General features: G+C 59.2%; 1 pseudogene; it reads left to right on the plus strand.

The window, feature by feature from the left end:
- The first annotated feature begins 413 nt into the window (after nt 1-413).
- The window catches only part of LOC137522256 (sacsin-like), an 87,586-nt pseudogene continuing 63,527 nt past the window's right edge, over nt 414-24,472 (plus strand).

The following is a 24,472-nucleotide window of genomic DNA, read 5'->3' on the forward strand; positions in this document are numbered from 1 at the left end:
CTGTATTTTGCACATGCACAATGCGACCATGCTTGTACACGGATGGGAGCGCGTGAGCAATTTTAAATGTTGAGGATTGTTTAGAGGGTCACAGCGCAGAGCAGAAGGGGTGTAGGGAGACTGGGGTAGCCACTGGACCACCCAGAGGCTTCCTCCTACTGAGGTATTTTTTTAAAGTTACAGGTACCCTTTAAAGGAACCCCAAACAGCGAAAAAAAATGCCATACTGAACTTGCCTAGGTCTTCCTCCAGTCCCCCTTAGTCCGAGAGATCGCTTAGAGTCCTCTGGGCTCGCTCCGTTATCCTGCTGAAGGCTCCGTTAGCTGCACGACTTTGCCGGGAGTTGTGCGCAACTGCGTATGCGCTGCCCATCCACACGCCCGTTGCCATGAACATGCTCGGTTCTTGAAAAAATGAACCACACATTTGCAGAACTCTCAGGTCGACTGATGCCCGGATGGGCCGCAGCTAATAGAGCCACCGGAGGGAGAATGGCGGGTGCCCAGAGGGCCCCGAGGGACCTCACAGGCTACAGGGGGCTAGAGAAAGACCCAGGTAAGTTCAATATGGCATTTCTTTGTTGTGTTCAGGTTCCCTTATAGAGAAACCATAACCAAGAATTGAGCTTCATCCCAATCAGTAGCTGATACCCCCTTTCCCATAAGAAATCTATTCCTTTTCACAAACGGATCATTCATCGGGGGGCTCTGTATGGCTGTTATTGGCTGATATTGTGGTGAAACCCCTCCCACAGTGTGATGTCAGGGAAATGCATTGTGGGCAAAAAAAATAGCTGTTTACAGCTGTTTCCAACTGGTAAAAAAAAAAGCAAGCAGCATCTCCTTCCACTGACATCACCTGCCAGCAGTAAAGATGTCACCATGTGGTAAATGTCAGAATGTAAATCGGGGAGAAGAAAGATTTTACAATGGGCAAACACTGGCTAGATCATTTATACATAATTATTGTAAAAATGAAGCACTTTTTTATTACATTATTTTCACTGGAGTTCCTCTTTAGGGTGTTTCCGAGCTTAGCTCATGTACTCATTATACACATCTTCCTGATGTGTAGTTCACATCTTGCAGGACCAGCAGGAGGAGGAAGGAGCTGACTAGTAACATTTCTGCCTGGAAAGAGCCTTTAATGCACTGGGGAATTTATTTTATGTGAACACATTAATTGTCTGCTTAAATAAAAACCCGGCACACAGAACAGTGCTGATGTCGCAGTAGCGCGCCCCGCCGAGGGACCGCTAATGTGGCCGTGCGCTTGATCGATTTTCTGGCACTCCAATTGACCCTGCCAGTGATCTGTTAACCCTTGTGAGCTCGATCGATAAACTTCCGATCAACTTCACGCAAATTATCAATCAGAAGTGTAATCAGACATGGCATTACATTTTGATTAAGCGAACAGGGAGAGAGGGGCATGGAGACAATGGTCGCAGGGCCGAGCCTGGGCGGGTGCTGCGGGTGCAAGGCACCCAGGCGCCTGCCTCTGAGAGGCGCCGCCCGGCCCCGCTCGCCCGGCCCCGCTCTCCCCCTGTGCCTCTAGCCGCCGCGTCAAACCTCGATCAGGCGGGCGGGCGCTAGGACCTAGCACGCCGCACTTATATGCGGAAGTGACATCACTTCCGCATATAGAGCGGGTGCGTCCGGCGCCCTTTTCCTGGTCGGGTCGCCCGCTGATTGAGGTCTGACTAAGGGCTGCTGAAAGGTGAGGGGGGAGCGGAGGAGGGAGCGGCGGCGGCGGGGTGCGCTCCTGTCACTCACTAGCTATCCTGGGCACAGATACCCCCTGGCTACCTATCCTGGGCGCACATACCCCCTGGCTACCTATCCTGGGCACAGATACCACCTGGCTACCTATCCTGGGCACAGATACCACCTGGCTACCTATCCTGGGCGCACATACCCCCTGGCTACCTATCCTGGGCGCATATACCCCTGGCTACCTATCCTGGGCGCATATACCCCCTGGCTACCTATCCTGGGCGCATATACCCCCTGGCTACCTATCCTGGGCGCACATACCCCCTGGCTACCTATCCTGGGCGCACATACCCCCTGGCTACCTATCCTGGGTGCACATACCCCCTGGCTACCTATCCTGGGCGCACATACCCCCTGGCTACCTATCCTGGGCGCACATACCCCCTGGCTACCTATCCTGGGTGCACATACCCCCTGGCTACCTATCCTGGGCGCACGTACCCCCTGGCTACCTATCCTGGGCGCACGTACCCCCTGGCTACCTATCCTGGGCGCACGTACCCCCTGGCTACCTATCCTGGGCGCACGTACCCCCTGGCTACCTATCCTGGGCGCACGTACCCCCTGGCTACCTATCCTGGGCGCACATACCCCCTGGCTACCTATCCTGGGCGCACATACCCCCTGGCTACCTATCCTGGGCGCATATAACGCCTGGCTACCTATCCTGGGCGCATATACCCCCTGGCTACCTATCCTGGGGACATATATCCCTGGCTATTTATTCTGGGGACACTGTCTGTTTGTCATTATGTGCATTTGCTGGTGAAAAGCTGTCTTATGTGCATTTGCTGGTGAAAAGCTGTCTTCTTATGTGCATTTGCTGGTGAAAAGCTGTCTTCTTATGTGCATTTGCTGGTGAAAAGCTGTCTTATGTGCATTTGCTGGTGAAAAGCTGTCTTCTTATGTGCATTTGCTGGTGAAAAGCTGTCTTATGTGCATTTGCTGGTGAAAAGCTGTCTTATGTGCATTTGCTGGTGAAAAGCTGTCTTCTTATGTGCATTTGCTGGTGAAAAGCTGTCTTCTTATGTGCATTTGCTGGTGAAAAGCGGTCTCTTGTTATGTGCATTTGCTGGTGAAAAGCGGTCTCTTGTTATGTGCATTTGCTGGTGAAAAGCGGTCTCTTGTTATGTGCATTTGCTGGTGAAAAGCGGTCTCTTATGTGCATTTACATGGGGAAAAGCTGTCTCTTGTTATGTGCATTTACATGGGGAAAAGCTGTCTCTTATGTGCATTTAGTGGGGAAATTTTGTCAGTAAAAATAATCTTTTGTCAGTAATATTTTAGGTATTTGTCAGTAAAAAAATAACGTGAAAGGTTGGCAACACTGGCAGGCTGCGCGGCGCAACGGGAAAGATACAGGCAGCCCACCTCACGCTTGGGCTTGGCGGGGGGAGGAGCCTACGACAGCGAGAGTAGGGTGGCCGCAGGCAGCCATAAATACGCAGTGTGTGACTGCGTCGCACTCGCAGAGCCTCTCAGCCTGAGTCAGTCCAGAGACTAGCAGACTCGCAGGAAGCCAAAGCCAGCCAAGAGCAAGCCCATGGAAGAGGGGTAGGAATGGGGTATCACATGCATGCGGAAAGAGGTGGAAGGTGTGGGTGTGATTAGGCAGGACACTGGTGTGGTTATGTGGTTGGGCGCGGTAAATTTAACCACTCCCATAGGCGCCAGAGAAAATCTTGCACCCAGGTGCCAGGCACCCCAGGCTCGCCCCTGAATGGTCGCATAGCTTTGTACAGCTTTGAGTGGCGCATTAGCTGTGTTTCCATCAATTCCAAATCCGTTTTCTGCTCAGATATGAGATCAAGTGGTGCAAGGTGCCAAATAGATCACTAATATATGGCTGATTTCTGATCAAGGTGTGGTCAATAATTTTTCAGAGTTCAGACAGTTGACAGCCGAGGGGAAGAAGCTGTTCCTATGCCTAAAAGTCCTGGTGGACATGGAATGGAACGAAACATTCAGCCTGAAGAAAACCGACTAAAGAAGCAAAAGCCTGGGTGTAGGTTTGTGAAGGAAATTCGCTATAGGCTATCAACGGTTTGCCACTTCTGCCCAGTGCCCACCACCAATTGATGTAGATTTTCCGACCTGTTCAATCAATACTTTCGATTGATTTTTGGTCAAAATCTAATCGATTAGACATTTAAAGGAATTGATTTCCATCCGATTCGATCACTGATCGAATCAGCAGGGAAATTGGATGAGTATGGGCACATTTAGACAAGATTTCTGCTGAAGTATCGATAGGTGCCCATACATTACTTGATTTTCTTGTACAAGTGACCATTTGAATCAATCATTTTATAATCAATTCAGTGGAGAATCGATTATGTTCCTTTGTACTCGCTCGATGGAAATTGGACGATATCTGGTCCAATTGACCAATTTATTTGTTTGAGCATAATGGAAAATATCAGTCAATTGCAGGGCTTTGGAGTCGAAGTCCAGGAGTCGGAGTAATTTTTGGTTAGTTGGAGTTGGAGGTTTCATAAACTGAGAAGTCGGAGACTCGGAGTTGGATGATTTTTGTACCCACTCCATAGCCTTGTAAGGGCTGTGGAGGACATTTCTGGCCGAAATTGGTTGCCTGTATCAATGGGTCCTGCTGCAAGATGTAGGGCCGACATGCTCGATTGGGTGCATGGCGGTAACGCCGTATGATATCGGGACGAGGAACACGATGGAACCCCTGGCACTGTCCCGCCTAGTGTAAAATGTACCCCCAGGTGCCCTGTGCTGTATAGTATACTTTAAGAGTCGGGTCGATGTCTAAGCAGGCAACAGATCTCTCCCCAATCAGACAGAGATCTGTCTCCTGGTCAATCTGCCCATACATATTATTGATTCAGCGCAAAGTTTTGCGGTGAGCGTCATACGCTGCACCGGGTGCGATGAAAACGTTGCACTAGGCGAACCCGGGCAACGTAATGCGGGCACCGCGCAGCGCTAACAGCGTGCAAAACTTTGTGCGTCCTAAAGGGCTTTAGGCGTGCTAAGTTAGCACCCTTTTGTGAATCAAGCCCATAGTCTGATGTATGGCCAAGTAGCAGAACAGGGAAACAATGTACACGAAGAATGGATCAATAGTCTCCTGATCTACCACTGCTTCAAATCCCCCTCCTGCTGTAAACCTCTCATTACTGCCTGGCGCCTGCTATGCCTTGCCTTTCCAGTTACAAGACATTCCTATGCTATAGTATAACAGGGCGCTTTCCTATTGGCTGCCCTGGGGCTAGCACTCCTTCTATGCCCAGCACACAGAGGTTAACCCTGCAGCCCACAGCACTTTAGTGTAAGTGGGTGTGTCCGTCTTGCTAGTGTAGCCACGTCAGCCCTCGGCTGACTGTAATCTAATAAAGTTATGTACACTTTGAAGGAGCTAGTAGTGCTGGGAGTTGTAGTTTGGAGTGGCGTTGATCTGCTGCTGCTGCTGCTGGGCTGATCGCTGGCACGGAGCTGAGTGCAGGAGGTGAGAGATGAGTCGGGCGGGGGGACACTGCAGCGGATCCAGGGCTGGAGGATGTTGCTGATCAGGGAGAGGGATCGCTGGGATCTGTCACTGCTGCTTGTAGGGGGGATTGGGCAGGACAGCAGGCTGCTGCCACTCACACAACTCAGGGAAAGTTATCCGAGTCGCCTCCCCCCACCCCTCTGCTCCCTCCATTCATTCTGCTTCTAGCACAGCTCTGCTGGGGACAGGTAAAGCTATGGGGGAAACTTTCTGCCAACTCCCTACTTTCCCTCCTGATCACACACTTTATTTATGGGTTACCCCCAGCAATGATAATTGCAGCAGAGCTGAAGTCTTGTACAGGGAGCTGCCCAGCATATAGAGCAAAGTCCTAGTTCCATTTTCGCTATAAAGGGGAATTCCAGAAAGAGAACATTGGATTGGGCATGCCATAGGTATAGCATTTGTCATTTTATAATTGTTAAAAACATTGTGTCTTTTGGAAGTAATCTTAAAGGGAACCTGTAACATAAAAAAGGCATACCAAGATAAAGCAAAGCCGCTGCGACGCCAGTGTTATTTGGTATTTATATAGCATGGACATATGACACACCGCTGTACAGAGAATATAGTCTTGTCACTGACTGCCCCTCGGAGGAGCTCACAATCTCATCCTTACCATAGTCGTAAGTCTATGTATGCATCATGTAGTGTATGTATCGTAGTCTAGGGACAGTTTTAGGGGGAAGCCAATTAACTTATCTGTATGTTTTTGGGATGTGGGAGGAAACTGGAGTGTCCAGAGGAAACCCACATGGACATGGGGAGAACATACAAACTCTGTGCAGTTAATGCCCTGGCTGGATTTCAAACCATTGTTGCCCAGTGACACAGTGTATGGTTGAGGTGAGCCAGCAAGAAAGTCCACAGGGAAGCCAGTGAGAAAGTCAATAGGGAAATTCTGCTAATGTGATTGGGTGGTCAGCGCCCCCCTCGAACGGCGAAGTTTCTGATAGGTTGTGGTAATAATATACGCCCACACTATTCAGCCAATTAAAATGCTTCAAGTTGTAGACGTTGCTGTGATTAGAGGACTGTTCCTTATGGACTTTCTCCCTGGCTTGCCTCATCCATACTAGCTTTGTCTCTGGACTGTACTGAGGCTACCTGATCCTTCTTGGAGCCCACCACTGCTGTGCAGGAGCCCTCCAATCATATCTGATATGATCTGGTGGTTACGCTGTCCTCTGTGCAAGACTGTGGGCGTAAAGCACCTGCGCTTCAAACCAAAGCCACTCGTTCACAAGTATATCCGCGTTCAAACACAGCAGAAGGGTGCAGTCGCGAACTAGAATAGGGTCCTTGTCAGCGGTGGTGGGGTTGAGGAGTGTATGGGACCATCCAGAGGTTTTCCTCTATGTGGGTAATTATGTAACTTTTTGTGGTTTTAAAGTTACATATACGCTCTAAACCAGGGCTGTGGAGTTGAGGAGTCTGAGCCAGAGCAATTTTGGGTACCTGGAGTCGGAGGTTTCATAAACTAAGGAGTCTGAGTTGGATGATGGGATTGTGGCTTTGCTGTTTTTACGTGTACGCAGCGGGAGGTCTGCGCGTGTGCGGGAGGTCTGCGCGTGTGCGGGAGGTCTGCGCGTGTGCGGGAGGTCTGCTCGTGTGCGGGAGGTCTGCTCCTGTGCGGGAGGTCTGCGCGTGTGCGGGAGGTCTGCACGTGTGCGGGAGGTCTGCTGATGTGCGGGAGGTCTGCGCGTGTGCGGGAGGTCTGCGCGTGTGCGGGAGGTCTGCTCGTGTGCGGGAGGTCTGCTGATGTGTGGGAGGTCTGCTCCTGTGCGGGAGGTCTGCGCGTGTGCGGGAGGTCTGCGCGTGTGCGGGAGTTCTGCTCCTGTGCGGGAGGTCTGCGCGTGTGCGGGAGGTCTGCTGATGTGCGGGAGGTCTGCTCCTGTGCGGGAGGTCCGCGCGTGTGCGGGAGGTCTGCTGATGTGCGGGAGGTCTGCTCCTGTGCGGGAGGTCTGCTGATGTGCGGGAGGTCTGCTCCTGTGCGGGAGGTCTGCGCGTGTGCGGGAGGTCTGCTGATGTGCGGGAGGTCTGCGCGTGTGCGGGAGGTCTGCTCGTGTGCGGGAGGTCTGCTCGTGTGCGGGAGGTCTGCTCGTGTGCGGGAGGTCTGCGCGTGTGTGAGAGGTCTGCGCGTGTGTGAGGTCTGCTCCTGTCCTGTGCGGGAGGTCTGCGCGTGTGCGGGAGGTCTGCTAATGTGCGGGAGGTCTGCGCGTGTGCGGGAGGTCTGCTGATGTGCGGGAGGTCTGCTCCTGTGCGGGAGGTCTGCGCGTGTGCGGTAGGTCTGCTGATGTGCGGGAGGTCTGCTCCTGTGCGGGAGGTCTGCTCCTGTGCGGGAGGTCTGCGCGTGTGTGAGAGGTCTGCTCCTGTGCGGGAGGTCTGCGCGTGTGCGGGAGGTCTGCTGATGTGCGGGAGGTCTGCTTCTGTGCGGGAGGTCTGCGCGTGTGCGGGAGGTCTGCTGATGTGCGGGAGGTCTGCTCCTGTGCGGGAGGTCTGCGCGTGTGCGGGAGGTCTGCGCGTGTGCGGGAGGTCTGCTCGTGTGCGGGAGGTCTGCTCGTGTGCGGGAGGTCTGCTCATGTGTGAGAGGTCTGCTCCTGTGCGGGAGGTCTGCGCGTGTGCGGGAGGTCTGCTCCTGTGCGGGAGGTCTGCTCCTGTGCGGGAGGTCTGCGCCTGTGCGGGAGGTCTGCTCCTGTGCGGGAGGTCTGCTCCTGTGCGGGAGGTCTGCGGGTGTGCGGGAGGTCTGCGCGTGTGCGGGAGGTCTGCGCATGTGCGGGAGGTCTGCTGATGTGCGGGAACTCTGCGCGTGTGCGGGAGGTCTGCTCCTGTGCGGGAGGTCTGCGCGTGTGCGGGAGGTCTGCGCATGTGCGGGAGGTCTGCTCCTGTGCGGGAGGTCTGCTCGTGTGCGGGAGGTCTGCTGATGTGCGGGAGGTCTGCTCCTGTGCGGGAGGTCTGCGCGTGTGCGGGAGGTCTGCGCGTGTGTGGGAGGTCTGCTCCTGTGCGGGAGGTCTGCGCGTGTGCGGGAGGTCTGCGCGTGTGCGGGAGGTCTGCTCGTGTGCAGGAGGTCTGCTGATGTGCGGGAGGTCTGCTCCTGTCCGGGAGGTCTGCGCGTGTATGGGAGGTCTGCGCGTGTGCGGGAGGTCTGCGCGTGTGCGGGAGGTCTGCTCCTGTGCGGGAGGTCTGCGCGTGTGCGGGAGGTCTGCGCGTGTGCGGGAGGTCTGCTGATGTGCGGGAGCTCTGCGCCTATGCGGGAGCTCTGCGCGTGTGCGGGAGGTCTGCACCTGTGTGGGAGGTCTGCGCGTGTGCGGGAGGTCTGCGCGTGTGCGGGAGGTCTGCTCGTGTGCGAGAGGTCTGCTCCTGTGCGGGAGGTCTGCGCGTGTGCGGGAGGTCTGCTCCTGTGCAGGAGGTCTGCTCCTGTGCGGGAGGTCTGCGCCTGTGCGGGAGGTCTGCTCCTGTGCGGGAGGTCTGCTCCTGTGCGGGAGGTCTGCTCCTGTGCGGGAGGTCTGCTCCTGTGCGGGAGGTCTGCGCGTGTGCGGGAGGTCTGCTCCTGTGCGGGAGGTCTGCGCGTGTGCGGGAGGTCTGCGCGTGTGCGGGAGGTCTGCGCGTGTGCGGGAGGTCTGCTCGTGTGCGGGAGGTCTGCTGATGTGCGGGAGGTCTGCTCCTGTGCGGGAGGTCTGCTGATGTGCGGGAGGTCTGCTCCTGTGCGGGAGGTCTGCTCCTGTGCGGGAGGTGTGCTGATGTGCGGGAGGTCTGCTCCTGTGCCAGAGGTCTGCGCCTGTGCGGGAGGTCTGCTCGTGTGCGGGAGGTCTGCTCGTGTGCGGGAGGTCTGCTCGTGTGCGGGAGTTCTGCTCCTGTGCGGGAGGTCTTCTCCTGTGCGGGAGGTCTGCTCGTGTGCGGGAGGTCTGCTCCTGTGCGGGAGGTCTGCTGATGTGCGGGAGGTCTGCTCCTGTGCGGGAGGTCTGCGCGTGTGCGGGAGGTCTGCGCGTGTGCGGGAGGTCTGCGCGTGTGCGGGAGGTCTGCTGTGCGGGAGGTCTGCGCGTGTGCGGGAGGTCTGCGCATGTGCGGGAGGTCTGCTGATGTGCGGGAGCTCTGCGCCTGTTCGGGAGCTCTGCGCGTGTGCGGGAGGTCTGCTCCTGTGCGGGAGGTCTGCGCGTGTGCGGGAGGTCTGCGCGTGTGCGGGAGGTCTGCTCGTGTGCGGGAGGTCTGCTGATGTGCGGGAGATCTGCTCCTGTGCGGGAGGTCTGCGCGTGTGCGGGAGGTCTGCTCCTGTGCGGGAGGTCTGCTCGTGTGCGGGAGGTCTGCTCGTGTGCGGGAGGTCTGCTGATGTGCGGGAGATCTGCTCCTGTGCGGGAGGTCTGCGCGTGTGCGGGAGGTTTGCGCGTGTGTGGGAGGTCTGCTCCTGTGCGGGAGGTCTGCGCCTGTGCGGGATGTCTGCGCGTGTGCGGGAGGTCTGCTGATGTGCGGGAGGTCTGCGGGTGTGCGGGAGGTCTGCGGGTGTGCGGGAGGTCTGGGCGTGTGCAGGAGGTCTGCGCCTGTGCGGGAGGTCTGCTCCTGTGCGGGAGGTCTGCGCGTGTGCGGGAGGTCTGCTGATGTGCGGGAGGTCTGCTCCTGTGCGGGAGGTCTGCGCGTGTGCGGGAGGTCTGCTCCTGTGCGGGAGGTCTGCTCCTGTGCGGAAGGTCTGCGCGTGTGCGGGAGGTCTGCTCCTGTGCGGGAGGTCTGCACGTGTGCGGGAGGTCTGCTGATGTGCGGGAGGTCTGCTCCTGTGCGGGAGGTCTGCGCCTGTGCGGGAGGTCTGCGCGTGTGCGGGAGGTCTGCTGATGTGCGGGAGGTCTGCTCCTGTGCGGGAGGTCTTCCCCTGTGCGGGAGGTCTGCTCGTGTGCGGGAGGTCTGCTCGTGTGCGGGAGGTCTGCGCGTGTGCGGGAGGTCTGCACGTGTGCGGGAGGTCTGCGCGTGTGCGGGAGGTCTGCTGATGTGCGGGAGGTCTTCCCCTGTGCGGGAGGTCTGCTCGTGTGCGGGAGGTCTGCTCGTGTGCGGGAGGTCTGCGCGTGTGCGGGAGGTCTGCACGTGTGCGGGAGGTCTGCGCGTGTGCGGGAGGTCTGCTGATGTGCGGGAGGTCTGCGCCTGTGCGGGAGGTCTGCGCGTGTGCGGGAGGTCTGCTCCTGTGCAGGAGGTCTGCGCGTGTGCGGGAGGTCTGCGCGTGTGCGGGAGGTCTGCTCGTTTGCGGGAGGTCTGCTGATGTGCGGGAGGTCTGCTCCCGTGCGGGAGGTCTGCTGATGTGCGGGAGGTCTGCTCCTGTGCGGGAGGTCTGCTCCTGTGCGGGAGGTGTGCTGATGTGCGGGAGGTCTGCTCCTGTGCGAGAGGTCTGCGCCTGTGCGGGAGGTCTGCGCGTGTGCGGGAGGTCTGCTCGTGTGCGGGAGGTCTGCTCCTGTGCGGGAGGTCTTCTCCTGTGCGGGAGGTCTGCTCGTGTGCGGGAGGTCTGCTCCTGTGCGGGAGGTCTGCTGATGTGCGGGAGGTCTGCTCCTGTGCGGGAGGTCTGCTCGTGTGCGGGAGGTCTGCGCGTGTGCGGGAGGTCTGCGCGTGTGCGTGAGATCTGCTGTGCGGGAGGTCTGCGCGTGTGCGGGAGGTCTGCGCGTGTGCGGGAGGTCTGCTGATGTGCGGGAGCTCTGCGCCTGTGCGGGAGCTCTGCGCGTGTGCGGGAGGTCTGCTCCTGTGCGGGAGGTCTGCGCGTGTGCGGGAGGTCTGCGCGTGTGCGGGAGGTCTGCTCGAGTGCGGGAGGTCTGCTGATGTGCGGGACATCTGCGTGTGTGCGGGAGGTCTGCGCGTGTGCGGGAGGTTTGCGCGTGTGCGGGAGGTCTGCGCGTGTGCGGGAGGTCTGCTCGAGTGCGGGAGGTCTGCTGATGTGCGGGAGATCTGCGCGTGTGCGGGAGGTCTGCTCGTGTGCGGGAGGTCTGCTCCTGTGCGGGAGGTCTGCTGATGTGCGGGAGGTCTGCTCCTGTGCGGGAGGTCTGCTCGTGTGCGGGAGGTGTGCGCGTGTGCAGGAGGTCTGCGCGTGTGCGGGAGGTCTGCGCGTGTGCGGGAGATCTGCTGTGCGGGAGGTCTGCGCCTGTGCGGGAGCTCTGCGCGTGTGCGGGAGGTTTGCGCGTGTGCGGGAGGTCTGCGCGTGTGCGGGAGGTCTGCTCGAGTGCGGGAGGTCTGCTGATGTGCGGGAGATCTGCGCGTGTGCGGGAGGTCTGCTCGTGTGCGGGAGGTCTGCTCCTGTGCGGGAGGTCTGCTGATGTGCGGGAGGTCTGCTCCTGTGCGGGAGGTCTGCTCGTGTGCGGGAGGTCTGCGCGTGTGCGGGAGGTCTGCGCGTGTGCGGGAGGTCTGCGCGTGTGCGGGAGGTCTGCGCGTGTGCGGGAGATCTGCTGTGCGGGAGGTCTGCGCCTGTGCGGGAGCTCTGCGCGTGTGCGGGAGCTCTGCGCCTGTGCGGGAGCTCTGCGCGTGTGCGGGAGGTCTGCGCGTGTGCGGGAGGTCTGCGCGTGTGCGGGAGGTCTGCTCCTGTGCGGGAGGTCTGCTGATGTGCGGGAGGTCTGCTCCTGTGCGGGAGGTCTGCTCGTGTGCGGGAGGTCTGCTCGTGTGCGGGAGGTCTGCTCGTGTGCGGGAGGTCTGCTCCTGTGCGGGAGGTCTGCGCGTGTGCGGGAGGTCTGCTGTGCGGGAGGTCTGCGCGTGTGCGGGAGGTCTGCGCGTGTGCGGGAGGTCTGCTGATGTGCGGGAGCTCTGCGCCTGTGCGGGAGCTCTGCGCGTGTGCGGGAGCTCTGCTCCTGTGCGGGTGGTCTGCGCGTGTGCGGGAGGTCTGCGCGTGTGCGGGAGGTCTGCTCGTGTGCGGGAGGTCTGCTGATGTGCGGGAGATCTGCTCCTGTGCGGGAGGTCTGCGCGTGTGCGGGAGGTCTGCTCCTGTGCGGGAGGTTTGCGCGTGTGCGGGAGGTCTGCTCCTGTGCGGGAGGTCTGCGCGTGTGCGGGAGGTCTGCTCGTGTGCGGGAGGTCTGCTCGTGTGCGGGAGGTCTGCTCCTGTGCGGGAGGTCTGCGCGTGTGCGGGAGGTCTGCTGATGTGCGGGAGGTCTGCTCCTGTGCGGGAGGTCTGCGCGTGTGCGGGAGGTCTGCTCCTGTGCGGGAGGTCTGCTCCTGTGCGGAAGGTCTGCGCGTGTGCGGGAGGTCTGCTCCTGTGCGGGAGGACTGCGCGTGTGCGGGAGGTCTGCTGATGTGCGGGAGGTCTGCTCCTGTGCGGGAGGTCTGCGCCTGTGCGGGAGGTCTGCGCGTGTGCGGGAGGTCTGCTGATGTGCGGGAGGTCTGCTCCTGTGCGGGAGGTCTGCGCGTGTGCGGGGAGGTCTGCTGATGTGCGGGAGGTCTTCTCCTGTGCGGGAGGTCTGCTCGTCTGCTGGAGGTCTGCTCGTGTGCGGGAGGTCTGCGCGTGTGCGGGAGGTCTGCGCGTGTGCGGGAGGTCTGCTGATGTGCGGGAGGTCTGCGCCTGTGCGGGAGGTCTGTGCGTGTGCGGGAGGTCTGCTCCTGTGCGGGAGGTCTGCGCGTGTGCGGGAGGTCTGCGCGTGTGCGGGAGATCTGCTCGTGTGCGGGAGGTCTGCTGATGTGCGGGAGGTCTGCTCCTGTGCGGGAGGTCTGCTGATGTGCGGGAGGTCTGCTCCTGTGCGGGAGGTCTGCTCCTGTGCGGGAGGTGTGCTGATGTGCGGGAGGTCTGCTCCTGTGCCAGAGGTCTGCGCCTGTGCGGGAGGTCTGCTCGTGTGCGGGAGGTCTGCTCGTGTGCGGGAGTTCTGCTCCTGTGCGGGAGGTCTTCTCCTGTGCGGGAGGTCTGCTCGTGTGCGGGAGGTCTGCTGATGTGCGGGAGGTCTGCTGATGTGCGGGAGGTCTGCTCCTGTGCGGGAGGTCTGCGCGTGTGCGGGAGGTCTGCGCGTGTGCGGGAGGTCTGCGCGTGTGCGGGAGGTCTGCTGTGCGGGAGGTCTGCGCGTGTGCGGGAGGTCTGCGCGTGTGCGGGAGGTCTGCGCATGTGCGGGAGGTCTGCTGATGTGCGGGAGCTCTGCGCCTGTTCGGGAGCTCTGCGCGTGTGCGGGAGGTCTGCTCCTGTGCGGGAGGTCTGCGCGTGTGCGGGAGGTCTGCGCGTGTGCGGGAGGTCTGCTCGTGTGCGGGAGGTCTGCTGATGTGCGGGAGATCTGCTCCTGTGCGGGAGGTCTGCGCGTGTGCGGGAGGTCTGCTCCTGTGCAGGAGGTCTGCTCGTGTGCGGGAGGTCTGCTCGTGTGCGGGAGGTCTGCTCGTGTGCGGGAGGTCTGCTGATGTGCGGGAGATCTGCTCCTGTGCGGGAGGTCTGCGCGTGTGCGGGAGGTTTGCGCGTGTGTGGGAGGTCTGCTCCTGTGCGGGAGGTCTGCGCCTGTGCGGGATGTCTGCGCGTGTGCGGGAGGTCTGCTGATGTGCGGGAGGTCTGCGCGTGTGCGGGAGGTCTGCGGGTGTGCGGGAGGTCTGCTCCTGTGCGGGAGGTCTGGGCGTGTGCAGGAGGTCTGCGCCTGTGCGGGAGGTCTGCTCCTGTGCGGGAGGTCTGCGCGTGTGCGGGAGGTCTGCTGATGTGCGGGAGGTCTGCTCCTGTGCGGGAGGTCTGCGCGTGTGCGGGAGGTCTGCTCCTGTGCGGGAGGTCTGCTCCTGTGCGGAAGGTCTGCGCGTGTGCGGGAGGTCTGCTGCTGTGCGGGAGGTCTGCGCGTGTGCGGGAGGTCTGCTGATGTGCGGGAGGTCTGCTCCTGTGCGGGAGGTCTGCGCCTGTGCGGGAGGTCTGCGCGTGTGCGGGAGGTCTGCTGATGTGCGGGAGGTCTGCTCCTGTGCGGGAGGTCTGCGCGTGTGCGGGGAGGTCTGCTGATGTGCGGGAGGTCTTCCCCTGTGCGGGAGGTCTGCTCGTGTGCGGGAGGTCTGCTCGTGTGCGGGAGGTCTGCGCGTGTGCGTGAGATCTGCTGTGCGGGAGGTCTGCGCGTGTGCGGGAGGTCTGCGCGTGTGCGGGAGGTCTGCTGATGTGCGGGAGCTCTGCGCCTGTGCGGGAGCTCTGCGCGTGTGCGGGAGGTCTGCTCCTGTGCGGGAGGTCTGCGCGTGTGCGGGAGGTCTGCGCGTGTGCGGGAGGTCTGCTCGAGTGCGGGAGGTCTGCTGATGTGCGGGACATCTGCGTGTGTGCGGGAGGTCTGCGCGTGTGCGGGAGGTTTGCGCGTGTGCGGGAGGTCTGCGCGTGTGCGGGAGGTCTGCTCGAGTGCGGGAGGTCTGCTGATGTGCGGGAGATCTGCGCGTGTGCGGGAGGTCTGCTCGTGTGCGGGAGGTCTGCTCCTGTGCGGGAGGTCTGCTGATGTGCGGGAGGTCTGCTCCTGTGCGGGAGGTCTGCTCGTGTGCGGGAGGTGTGCGCGTGTGCAGGAGGTCTGCGCGTGTGCGGGAGGTCTGCGCGTGTGCGGGAGATCTGCTGTGCGGGAGGTCTGCGCCTGTGCGGGAGCTCTGCGCGTGTGCGGGAGGTTTGCGCGTGTGCGGGAGGTCTGCGCGTGTGCGGGAGGTCTGCTCGAGTGCGGGAGGTCTGCTGATGTGCGGGAGATCTGCGCGTGTGCGGGAGGTCTGCTCGTGTGCGGGAGGTCTGCTCCTGTGCGGGAGGTCTGCTGATGTGCGGGAGGTCTGCTCCTGTGCGGGAGGTCTGCTCGTGTGCGGGAGGTCTGCGCGTGTGCGGGAGGTCTGCGCGTGTGCGGGAGGTCTGCGCGTGTGCGGGAGGTCTGCGCGTGTGCGGGAGATCTGCTGTGCGGGAGGTCTGCGCCTGTGCGGGAGCTCTGCGCGTGTGCGGGAGCTCTGCGCCTGTGCGGGAGCTCTGCGCGTGTGCGGGAGGTCTGCTCCTGTGCGGGAGGTCTGCGCGTGTGCGGGAGGTCTGCTCCTGTGCGGGAGGTCTGCTGATGTGCGGGAGGTCTGCTCCTGTGCGGGAGGTCTGCTCGTGTGCGGGAGGTCTGCTCGTGTGCGGGAGGTCTGCTCGTGTGCGGGAGGTCTGCTCCTGTGCGGGAGGTCTGCGCGTGTGCGGGAGGTCTGCTGTGCGGGAGGTCTGCGCGTGTGCGGGAGGTCTGCGCGTGTGCGGGAGGTCTGCTGATGTGCGGGAGCTCTGCGCCTGTGCGGGAGCTCTGCGCGTGTGCGGGAGCTCTGCTCCTGTGCGGGTGGTCTGCGCGTGTGCGGGAGGTCTGCGCGTGTGCGGGAGGTCTGCTCGTGTGCGGGAGGTCTGCTGATGTGCGGGAGATCTGCTCCTGTGCGGGAGGTCTGCGCGTGTGCGGGAGGTCTGCTCCTGTGCGGGAGGTCTGCGCGTGTGCGGGAGGTCTGCTCGTGTGCGGGAGGTCTGCTCGTGTGCGGGAGGTCTGCTCCTGTGCGGGAGGTCTGCGCGTGTGCGGGAGGTCTGCTGATGTGCGGGAGGTCTGCTCCTGTGCGGGAGGTCTGCGCGTGTGCGGGAGGTCTGCTCCTGTGCGGGAGGTCTGCTCCTGTGCGGAAGGTCTGCGCGTGTGCGGGAGGTCTGCTCCTGTGCGGGAGGACTGCGCGTGTGCGGGAGGTCTGCTGATGTGCGGGAGGTCTGCTCCTGTGCGGGAGGTCTGCGCCTGTGCGGGAGGTCTGCGCGTGTGCGGGAGGTCTGCTGATGTGCGGGAGGTCTGCTCCTGTGCGGGAGGTCTGCGCGTGTGCGGGGAGGTCTGCTGATGTGCGGGAGGTCTTCTCCTGTGCGGGAGGTCTGCTCGTCTGCTGGAGGTCTGCTCGTGTGCGGGAGGTCTGCGCGTGTGCGGGAGGTCTGCGCGTGTGCGGGAGGTCTGCTGATGTGCGGGAGGTCTGCGCCTGTGCGGGAGGTCTGTGCGTGTGCGGGAGGTCTGCTCCTGTGCGGGAGGTCTGCGCGTGTGCGGGAGGTCTGCGCGTGTGCGGGAGATCTGCTCGTGTGCGGGAGGTCTGCTGATGTGCGGGAGGTCTGCTCCTGTGCGGGAGGTCTGCTGATGTGCGGGAGGTCTGCTCCTGTGCGGGAGGTCTGCTCCTGTGCGGGAGGTGTGCTGATGTGCGGGAGGTCTGCTCCTGTGCCAGAGGTCTGCGCCTGTGCGGGAGGTCTGCTCGTGTGCGGGAGGTCTGCTCGTGTGCGGGAGGTCTGCTCGTGTGCGGGAGTTCTGCTCCTGTGCGGGAGGTCTCCTGTGCGGGAGGTCTGCTCGTGTGCGGGAGGTCTGCTCCTGTGCGGGAGGTCTGCTGATGTGCGGGAGGTCTGCTCCTGTGCGGGAGGTCTGCGCGTGTGCGGGAGGTCTGCGCGTGTGCGGGAGGTCTGCTGTGCGGGAGGTCTGCGCGTGTGCGGGAGGTCTGCGCGTGTGCGGGAGGTCTGCGCATGTGCGGGAGGTCTGCTGATGTGCGGGAGCTCTGCGCCTGTTCGGGAGCTCTGCGCGTGTGCGGGAGGTCTGCTCCTGTGCGGGAGGTCTGCGCGTGTGCGGGAGGTCTGCGCGTGTGCGGGAGGTCTGCTCGTGTGCGGGAGGTCTGCTGATGTGCGGGAGATCTGCTCCTGTGCGGGAGGTCTGCGCGTGTGCGGGAGGTCTGCTCCTGTGCGGGAGGTCTGCTCGTGTGCGGGAGGTCTGCTCGTGTGCGGGAGGTCTGCTCGTGTGCGGGAGGTCTGCTGATGTGCGGGAGATCTGCTCCTGTGCGGGAGGTCTGCGCGTGTGCGGGAGGTTTGCGCGTGTGTGGGAGGTCTGCTCCTGTGCGGGAGGTCTGCGCCTGTGCGGGATGTCTGCGCGTGTGCGGGAGGTCTGCTGATGTGCGGGAGTAGTGTTGGGCGAACAGTGTTCGCCACTGTTCGGGTTCTGCAGAACATCACCCTGTTCGGGTGATGTTCGAGTTCGGCCGAACACCTGACGGTGCTCGGCCAAACCGTTCGGCCATATGGCCGAACTAAGAGCGCATGGCCGAACGTTCCCCGAACGTTCGGCTAGCGCTGTGATTGGCCGAACGGGTCACGTGGTTCGGACCCGAACGCGCTCTGATTGGCCGAACTGTCACGTGGTTCGGGTAAATAAATACCCGAACCACGTCATATCTCCGCCATTTGTCTGTGGGTTTAGCTTTGGGTAGGCAGGCAGGGTAGTTCGCGCTCCAGCCACGCTAGCCAGGGTCCCCCCCAGTCATTGTGTGTCGCTGCTGGGAATAGTAGTACACCGCTCGCTCAGCATTCTGTTTACTGCCACTCTGTGTACCTCGCTCAGCCACACTATATAGCATTCTGTTTACTGCCACTCTGTGTCTGCTGGGAATAGTAGTACACCGCTTGCTCAGCCACACTATATAGCATTCTGTTTACTGCCACTCTGTGTACCTCGCTCAGCCACACTATATAGCATTCTGTTTACTGCCACTCTGTGTCTGCTGGGAATAGTGGTACACCGCTCGCTCAGCCACACTATATAGCATTCTGTTCACTGTTCTGTGTCTGCTTGGAATAGTGGTACACCGCTCGTTCAGCCACACTATATAGCATTCTGTGTACTGTTCTGTGTCTGCTGGGAACAGTAGTACACCGCTCGTTCAGCCACACTATATAGCATTCTGTGTACTGTTCTGTGTCTGCTGGGAACAGTAGTACACCGCTCGCTCAGCCACACTATATAGCATTCTGTTCACTGTTCTGTGTCTGCTGGGAATAGTGGTACACCGCTCGCTCAGCCACACTATATAGCATTCTGTTCACTGTTCTGTGTCTGCTGGGAATAGTGGTACACCGCTCGCTCAGCCACACTATATAGCATTCTGTTTACTGTTCTGTGTCTGCTGGGAATAGTGGTACACCGCTCGCTCATCCACACTATATAGCATTCTGTTCACTGTTCTGTGTCTGCTGGGAATAGTGGTACACCGCTCGCTCAGCCACACTATATAGCATTCTGTTCACTGTTCTGTGTCTGCTGGGAATAGTGGTACACCGCTCGCTCAGCCACACTATATAGCATTCTGTTCACTGTTCTGTGTCTGCTGGGAATAGTGGTACACCGCTCGCTCAGCCACACTATATAGCATTCTGTTTACTGTTCTGTGTCTGCTGGGAACAGTAGTACACCGCTCGCTCAGCCAGAGTATATAGCATTGTGTTTACTGCCACTCTGTGTACACCGCTCAGCCAGACTATATACCATTGTTTACTGACACTCTGTGTACACCACTCAGCCACACTATATACCATTGTTTACTGACACTCTGTGTACACCGCTCAGCCAGACTATATACCATTGTTTACTGCCACTCTGATTCTGCTGGGAACAGTAGTACACCGCTCGCTCAGCCAGACTATATACCATTGTTTACTGACACTCTGTGTACACCGCTCAGCCAGACTATATACCATTGTTTACTGACACTCTGTGTACACCACTCAGCCACACTATATACCATTGTTTACTGACACTCTGTGTACACCGCTCAGCCAGACTATATACCATTGTTTACTGCCACTCTGATTCTGCTGGGAACAGTAGTACACCGCTCGCTCAGCCAGACTATATACCATTGTTTACTGACACTCTGTGTACACCGCTCAGCCAGACTATATACCATTGTTTACTGACACTCTGTGTACACCACTCAGCCACACTATATACCATTGTTTACTGACACTCTGTGTACACCGCTCAGCCAGACTATATACCATTGTTTACTGCCACTCTGATTCTGCTGGGAACAGTAGTACACCGCTCGCTCAGCCAGACTATATACCATTGTTTACTGACACTATATAGCAGACTATATAGCATTGTGTGTACACCGCTCAGCCAGACTATATGCCATTGTTTACTGACACTCTGTGTACACCGCTCAGCCAGACTATATACCATTGTTTACTGACACTCTGTGTACACCGCTCAGCCAGACTATATACCATTGTTTACTGCCACTCTGATTCTGCTGGGAACAGTAGTACACCGCTCGCTCAGCCAGACTATATACCATTGTTTACTGACACTCTGTGTACACCGCTCAGCCAGACTATATACCATTGTTTACTGCCACTCTGATTCTGCTGGGAACAGTAGTACACCGCTCGCTCAGCCAGACTATATACCATTGTTTACTGACACTATATAGCAGACTATATAGCATTGTGTGTACACCGCTCAGCCAGACTATATACCATTGTTTACTGACACTCTGTGTACACCGCTCAGCCAGACTATATACCATTGTTTACTGCCACTCTGATTCTGCTGGGAACAGTAGTACACCGCTCGCTCAGCCAGACTATATAGCATTGTGTTTACTGCCACTCTGTGTACACCGCTCAGCCACACTATATAGCATTGCGTACTCTGCCAGTCAGTGTGTATATTGCTGGGATCAGTAATACTCCACTCACCGTCAACCACTATATGAGCTCAACATGAGTTCCCCAGAGACCTCCGCTGTGAGCAGCACTCCCAACAACAGCAACAGCCAACGCCCCACGCAAGCTATAACATCCACCCCAGCAGCCAGTGGTCAGCAGCAGCCCTCCCCGGAGGAGAACGTTGTGTCCATCAGTCCGTCGCCAGAGCGATTAATGAGGGCTGCCATTGAGGAGATGATGGGGCCTGATGTGGAGGAGGAGGTCTGGCTCAGGCCAGCATCCCAAGTTAATGTTGAGGACGATGAGGGGTCTGTGTCTGGGGATGTTGGGGTGGCAGAGGTGGTGGGTGGGTCAGACTCAGGAGAAGAGTTGTATGATGAGGATGATGATCGGGACCATCTGTATGTGCCTCAGAGTCCGACCCCGGAAAACATGTTGTATCGTGTGTTTAGGTACTAAAATCTGCGTTCCCTCCCAGTAGTGTTGGGCGAACAGTGTTTGCCACTGTTTGGGTTCTGCAGAACATCACCCTGTTCGGGGTGACTATATAGCAGACTATATAGCATTGTGTTTAATGCCACTCTGTGTACACGGCTCAGCCACACTATATAGCATTGTGTTTACTTCCACTCTGTGTCTGCTGGGAACAGTAGTACACCGCTCACCCGCCACTGTATAGCATTGTGCTCTGTGTCACTGCTGACAATAGTGGTACACCGCTCACCCACCACTGTATAGCATTTCTGTACTGCCACTGTACTGCTGCCAGTCAGCGTGTACTTTAAGGATAAGTGAAATGAGGAAGAAATCCGGTGAAAGAGGGAGGGGCAAGGGAAGAGGTGTTTCCCCTGACGGTTCACGTACAGGCCACAGGGGAGCACCCAAGAAAACCCACTCAATACTGCCCATGTTGTCCAGGACAACAACCCTCACAGATCCAAAAGAACAGGACCAGATAATTACTTGGATGACCTCTCAAGCGTCCAGCAGTGGGTTAAGCAGCACCAGCACATCACGCACGAGGTCCGAGTCCTCAGCCAGTTAAAGTCTGGGCTTTCTTTGAAGACTGCACTGAGGATGTTACCATGGCGATTTGCAAGGTGTGCAAGACCCGCCTGAGCAGGGGGAAAAGTATTAACAACCTCTCCACCACCAGCATGAGCCGCCACATTCTATCCAAACATCCCACTCTGTGGGCAAACGCGGCAGGACAGGGTACCACCAGCAACACTGCCTCCCTTGGGTTCACCAGACTCACCACCAGACCCGCCTCAGCAGCAGCAGTAGCCCAGCCATTGCGTGGTTCACAACATTCACAAACATCAGACGATGCTGACACTGTCACTTTCCGGACTAGTGCTCTTGAGGTCTCCCAGTGTTCATCAAACACAACAACCAACAGCCCTTCGGTGTGCAGCGCTACGGTTGAGTTGTCTGTTTCTGAGATGTTTGAGCACAAGAGGAAATTGCCAGCAAATGACCCCCGGGCCGTGGCAGTAACAGCCAGCCAGCATAGCCAAGCTTCTGGCCTGCGAAATGCTGCCATATCGAGTGGTGGAGACAAACAGCTTCAAGGGCATGATGTCAGTGGCCATCCCACGTTACGTGGTTCCCAGCCGCTACCACTTTGCGCGCTCTGCAGTGCCTGAGTTGCATGAGCACGTGGTCAGCTAAATAACCCGAAGCTTGAAGAATGCCGTTGCCTGCAAGGTTCACCTCACCACTGACACCTGGACGAGTGCGTTCGGCCAGGGTCGATACATCTCCCTTACCGCGCACTGGGTGAACCTTGTGGAGCCTGGCAGCGATTCCTCACCTGCTACGGCGCGGGTGTTGCCCACGCCGCAAACAGCTGGATAACAACAGCAGCACCTACCTCTCTGACTCCTTCTCCTCCAACGCATCTCAAAGCTGTACCTCATCCGGAAATGCTAACCCAGCACCAGCAGCAGTAGGATCGTGGAAGCAGTGCAGCACAGCTGTTGGCATGCGTCAGCAAGCGTTGCTGAAGCTGATCTGCCTTGGGGATAAGCAGCACACAGGGGAGGAAATTTGGAGGGGAATAAAGGAACAGACGGATTTGTGGCTGGCACCGCTGGACCTGAAACCGGGCATGAAGCTAGACACCTGGCACGAACTGGCAATGTACGCAATAGAGGTGCTGGCTTGCCCGGCAGCCAGCGTTATGTCGGAACGCTGTTTCAGTGCTGCCGGAGGCATCATCACAGATCGGCGTATCCGCCTCTCCACAGAAAATGCAGACCGTCTGACTCAAATTAAAATGAATCAATCCTGGATTGGAAACGACTACGCAACACTCCTGGACCCCAACCAAGTAACATGACCGATGAACATCTGGGATGGTTTAGCGTTTCCGGTCCCTGTTTATTGAACCTCTCATCTGTATTACATTTATGACTGCATGGCGGCAAAAAGCATTGCTGCTATATCCGCACGCTTTTTGTCCTCATGCAAGGCCTGGGTTGTTGTGTCTCACAAAGCGTGGCCTTCTCCTCCTGCGCCTCCTCCTGTTCCATCACGTGTGCTGCTGCTGCTGCTGGGTTACCGTTGCCGCGTGGTCCCTGTTTATTGAACCTCTTATCTTTATTACATTTATGACTACATGGCGGTACAAAGCATGCTATCCGCACGCTTTTTGTCCTCATGCAAGGCCTGGGTTGTTGTGTCTCACAAAGCGTGGCCTTCTCCTCCTGCGCCTCCTCCTGTTCCATCACGTGTGCTGCTGCTGGGTTAGCGTTGCCGCGTGGTCCCTGTTTATTGAACCACTTATCTTTATTACATTTATGACTGCATGGTGGTACAAAGCATGCTATCCGCACGCTTCTTGTCCTCATGCAAGGCCTGGGTTGTTGTGTCTCAAAGCGTGGCCTTCTCCTCCTGCGCCACCCTCCTCCTGTTCCATCACGTGTGCTGCTGCTGGGTTAGCATTACCGGTCCCTTTTCCTGGAACCTCTTATATGTATTACATTTATGACTGCATGCCGACAAAAAGCATGTTACCTGTGCAAAGAAAACAGACATTTCCCGCATTTAAAAGACAGTTTTCCCTTTGAAACTTTAAAATCGATTTTCTCAAAAACTATAAGCTCTTTTTGCTAATTTTTTTTTTCCTCTTGTACCCACTCCCAAGGTGCACATACCCTGTAAATTTGGGGTATGTAGCATATAAGGAGGCTTTACAAAGCACAAAAGTTCGGGTCCCCATTGACTTCCATTATGTTCGGAGTTCGGGTCGAACACCCGAACATCGCGGCCATGTTCGGCCTGTTCGGCCCGAACCCGAACATCTAGATGTTCGCCCAACACTATGCGGGAGGTCTGCGCGTGTGCGGGAGGTCTGCGGGTGTGCGGGAGGTCTGCTCCTGTGCGGGAGGTCTGGGCGTGTGCAGGAGGTCTGCGCCTGTGCGGGAGGTCTGCTCCTGTGCGGGAGGTCTGCGCGTGTGCGGGAGGTCTGCTGATGTGCGGGAGGTCTGCTCCTGTGCGGGAGGTCTGCGCGTGTGCGGGAGGTCTGCTCCTGTGCGGGAGGTCTGCTCCTGTGCGGAAGGTCTGCGCGTGTGCGGGAGGTCTGCTGCTGTGCGGGAGGTCTGCGCGTGTGCGGGAGGTCTGCTGATGTGCGGGAGGTCTGCTCCTGTGCGGGAGGTCTGCGCCTGTGCGGGAGGTCTGCGCGTGTGCGGGAGGTCTGCTGATGTGCGGGAGGTCTGCTCCTGTGCAGGAGGTCTGCGCGTGTGCGGGGAGGTCTGCTGATGTGCGGGAGGTCTTCCCCTGTGCGGGAGGTCTGCTCGTGTGCGGGAAGTCTGCTCGTGTGCGGGAGGTCTGCGCGCGTGCGGGAGGTCTGCACGTGTGCGGGAGGTCTGCGCGTGTGCGGGAGGTCTGCTGATGTGCGGGAGGTCTGCGCCTGTGCGGGAGGTCTGCGCGTGTGCGGGAGGTCTGCTCCTGTGCAGGAGGTCTGCGCGTGTGCGGGAGGTCTGCGCGTGTGCGGGAGGTCTGCTCGTTTGCGGGAGGTCTGCTGATGTGCGGGAGGTCTGCTCCTGTGCGGGAGGTCTGCTGATGTGCGGGAGGTCTGCTCCTGTGCGGGAGGTCTGCTCCTGTGCGGGAGGTGTGCTGATGTGCGGGAGGTCTGCTCCTGTGCGAGAGGTCTGCGCCTGTGCGGGAGGTCTGCGCGTGTGCGGGAGGTCTGCTCGTGTGCGGGAGGTCTGCTCCTGTGCGGGAGGTCTTCTCCTGTGCGGGAGGTCTGCTCGTGTGCGGGAGGTCTGCTCCTGTGCGGGAGGTCTGCTGATGTGCGGGAGGTCTGCTCCTGTGCGGGAGGTCTGCGCGTGTGCGGGAGGTCTGCGCGTGTGCGTGAGATCTGCTGTGCGGGAGGTCTGCGCGTGTGCGGGAGGTCTGCTGATGTGCGGGAGCTCTGCGCCTGTGCGGGAGCTCTGCGCGTGTGCGGGAGGTCTGCTCCTGTGCGGGAGGTCTGCGCGTGTGCGGGAGGTCTGCGCGTGTGCGGGAGGTCTGCTCGAGTGCGGGAGGTCTGCTGATGTGCGGGACATCTGCGCGTGTGCGGGAGGTCTGCGCGTGTGCGGGAGGTTTGCGCGTGTGCGGGAGGTCTGCGCGTGTGCGGGAGGTCTGCTCGAGTGCGGGAGGTCTGCTGATGTGCGGGAGATCTGCGCGTGTGCGGGAGGTCTGCTCGTGTGCGGGAGGTCTGCTCCTGTGCGGGAGGTCTGCTGATGTGCGGGAGGTCTGCTCCTGTGCGGGAGGTCTGCTCGTGTGCGGGAGGTCTGCGCGTGTGCGGGAGGTCTGCGCGTGTGCGGGAGGTCTGCG

The sequence above is a fragment of the Hyperolius riggenbachi genome, chromosome 6 (assembly GCF_040937935.1).
Source record: "Hyperolius riggenbachi isolate aHypRig1 chromosome 6, aHypRig1.pri, whole genome shotgun sequence".
NCBI classification, from domain to species: domain Eukaryota; kingdom Metazoa; phylum Chordata; class Amphibia; order Anura; family Hyperoliidae; genus Hyperolius; species Hyperolius riggenbachi.